At 38.6% G+C, this 3,482-nt stretch overlaps 1 pseudogene; it reads right to left on the bottom strand.

The window, feature by feature from the left end:
- Nucleotides 1-1,089: 1,089 nt before the first annotated feature.
- Nucleotides 1,090-1,483, bottom strand: LOC124502316 (40S ribosomal protein S24-like; annotated as a pseudogene).
- Between the last annotated feature and the right edge of the window lie 1,999 nt (nucleotides 1,484-3,482).

Consider the following 3,482-nt stretch of genomic DNA (forward strand, 5'->3'; position numbering starts at 1 on the left):
GTCTGAGTAGCTCAGTCAGTCAGACTCTTGATTTTAGCGCAGGTCACGATCTCGATTCACGAGTTTTAGTCCCACGTTGGGCTCTGTGCTGAAAGCACGGAAACTGCTTGGGATTCTCTCTCTCTCTCTCTCTCTCTCTCTCTCTCTCTCTCTCTTTCTCAAAATAAATAAACTTCAGGGGCGCCTGGGTGGCGCAGTCGGTTAAGCGTCCGACTTCAGCCAGGTCACGATCTCGCGGTCCGTGAGTTCGAGCCCCGCATCGGGCTCTGGGCTGATGGCTCGGAGCCTGGAGCCTGTTTCTGATTCTGTGTCTCCCTCTCTCTCGGCCCCTCCCCCGTTCATGCTCTGTCTCTCTCTGTCCCAAAAATAAATAAACGTTGAAAAAAAAAATTAAAAAAAAAAATAAATAAATAAACTTCAAAAAAAGAATTCATTTTTGAAAATGTTGAGTTTGAGGTACATTAGAGATATAAAAGAGAACATGCCAAGCATTTGTACATCAAATCTGGAACTTTGAGGAGATATCTGGGCTGCACATATAAACCTCTGAGTTATCTACCACATAGCAATGAATTGTGAAGTCTCAGGAAAGGAGCAGAGGGACCCAGAGCAAGTCTTGAGCAACGTCTGCATTTATGGGGGGTACACCCCCTCATTTTACCAGCCCTGGTCAGAGACTTGACTTCAGATAACTGAGAATAAGAAATCAGCACTAGATAACCAAATCCATTTGTATAACTTTGCATTTCTTTTCTTTTTTTTTAAATATTTTTAATGTGTAATTATTTTTGAGAGAGAGAGACAGAGACAGAGTGCAAGCGGGGGAGGGCATTCTCTAGTTTTGAGAGAGAGAGAGAGAGACAGAGACAGAATCCAAAGCAGGCTCCAGACTCTAAGCTGTCAGCACAGAGCCTGATGTGGGGCTTGAACCCATGAGCCACGAGTTCATGACCTGAGCCAAAGTCACATGCTTAACCAACTGAACCACCCAGGTGCCCCTTATTTTCTTTTTTTAAAAGGTCTTAGTTTATTAATCCTCTCATGAAATACCTGCACGATTAATCACCACGGATAGTTACCGCAGAATTATTACTCCTTCTTTTTGCCGGCACCAACATTGGCTTGTGCAGTCCCCCTGACTTTCTTTACTCTGTTCTTGCATTCCTTTTGCTGTTTTCTTGATGTCTTTTTCTTCTCATACAAGCCATGTCCTGCAAGTCGATGTCTGGGTTCGTTTTCTGTACATAATCCGAGGAATCATAAATCATGCCAAAGCCAGTTTGCCACCACCACAATGGGTTCTGAATCCAAATACAAAGAGGACGTCTGGTGTGGTCTTGTACATTTTGGCTAATTTTTCCTGAATTTCTGTCGTGGGTACTGTTGCCTTTCTGGGGTAAAGAACATCAATGACCCTCTGTTTCCACTGAGGTAGTCGGTTGGTCATGAACTTCCTGGTCCAGAAAGTTACTGTGTGGATCATGATGGCGGCCAAGCTTCTAACAGCCAAGGAGGTAAAGAGCTGTTTTATTTTCTACTGAACATTTATATAAAGAAATTCCAGCTTTATCTTAGCTAAACTAAGGGTTTGAAAGAGAATTTTATATATTGCAGTCAAACAGAATAGGCAGGGACTTCAGTGCCCTTTCAATTGCCTTCAATTACCTGGGTGTAGTGGCTAAAGCTATAGACCCAAAGGGGAAAAAAAGCAGGGAGAGTTGACTTAGCAGGAGAGATGCAATCATCCAGGAGAGACGGTTTAAAGGAGAAGTTCCCAATTGTGTGTCCATCAGAATCATCGGAGAAACTTGGTAATATGCAAGTTCTCAGGAGTTACTTAAATTTTTGATTCAGTGGGTGATTCTTGGAACCTGTGTTTCAATATGTAACTGATCTTTCTGACGAAATGATCTGAGGAACACATTTTAAGAAATGTCTCTTTAAAAGGTAACTGCTCCCAGGGACTTCTAGTTTTACCAAAATCCAGCCAAATGTCTCAACAACATTTATTTAAAAGTTCTTCCTTATCTCGCTGATTTTGTTTGCCATATTTATTACATACGAATTCCTTATACATATTTGGATCTATTCATGGATTTTATGTCCTATGCTATGTACTGTTCTATTTACAGGTCACACGATGGTAACTATTGAGGCTTTGTAATATGTTTTAGTACCTGATACTTTCACTGCTCTTCTAAGAGATATCCTGGCTATTTGTTTCTTGCACCATTTTTTTGTATGAGCTGGACAATCTATATGTTTTTTCCTTCCTCATTCTTTCTCTTCCTCTCTCTCTTTCCCCCACCTTCTTTCTTTTTTCATCCTTCAGTAGAGATGTGCTCATTTTCTTGCCTCATGTTCTTATTAGCCCAGGTTCTCACTCAGTAGAGGGAGAGGGGAAAAATTGGAGAAGTCATTATCCTATTTGTCAAGACAAACTTGATTTGCTTGAGGACCGGAGAAAGGCAAGCCAAAGGTTTTATGCTCAATATTTTAATGGGAACCACATTAAATGCATATTTTACTTTAGGTAGAACTAAAATCTTACGATTTTGAATCTTGCTATTCCAAATAATAGCACATATACTAAAAATCTTGTGTGTGTGTACGTGTTCTTCAGGAACATGTTAATGTTTCTCATAAAGGCTTTATCCATTTCTTGTTAAATGTATTCCTAAGTGTTTAATCATCTTGTTGCTATTGTAGGTGAGATTTTCTTCCATTATATCTTTCAGTTAATTGTTAGATGTATTTTAGAAGGCATTAGTTCTGCATATTTTTATTCCACAATGTCTTTTTGAAGTCTCTTGTTACTTGTACTTTTTCAGTTGAATCTTTAAGAATTACCTGCTTAATAATCAAGATATCTAGAAATAGTAATAATTTTATTACTTCTCTAAATTTCATGCCTCTAAGTTATCCACTTATTAAGTTGTATTAGATAATACACATTAAGATATTATCATGTTAAGAAATTGTTCATTTTGTTAAGTGTTGTTATCAAGACTGGGTATTGGATTATGTTAAAAGTCACTTTCAGGAGCACCTGGGAGGTTCAGTTGGTTAAGTGCCTGACTCTTGATTTTGACTCAGGTCATGATCTCACAGTTCGTGAGTTCGAACCCCACATCAGGCTCTGCACTTAGAAGGCGGAGCCTGCACTGCTTGGGATTTTCTCTCTCTCTCTTTCTCTCTCAAAATAAGTGATTAGAGAGGATCATATATATTTCCTCTATACTGTGTTAGTGCTCCTTATAATAAATATATTATATTTCTTAGTATTGAACAATATTTACGTTTTTCTGGCTTAAACCCTATTTGGTCATGATGTACTATCGTTTTTTAAGGTGATGCTGAATTCTGTTCGCTAATATTTACTTAAGATTTTGTCTTATGTTCATAAGGATATTGCAATGTAATTTTTAGAAATTCGGCAATGTTTAAGGATAATTTGACCCAGACCATAGTTGGTTTTCTGT

This window comes from Lynx rufus, unplaced genomic scaffold, assembly GCF_022079265.1.
Source record: "Lynx rufus isolate CCGP_SWC_20201006 ecotype Redwood Valley unplaced genomic scaffold, mLynRuf1.p SCAF_7, whole genome shotgun sequence".
NCBI classification, from domain to species: domain Eukaryota; kingdom Metazoa; phylum Chordata; class Mammalia; order Carnivora; family Felidae; genus Lynx; species Lynx rufus.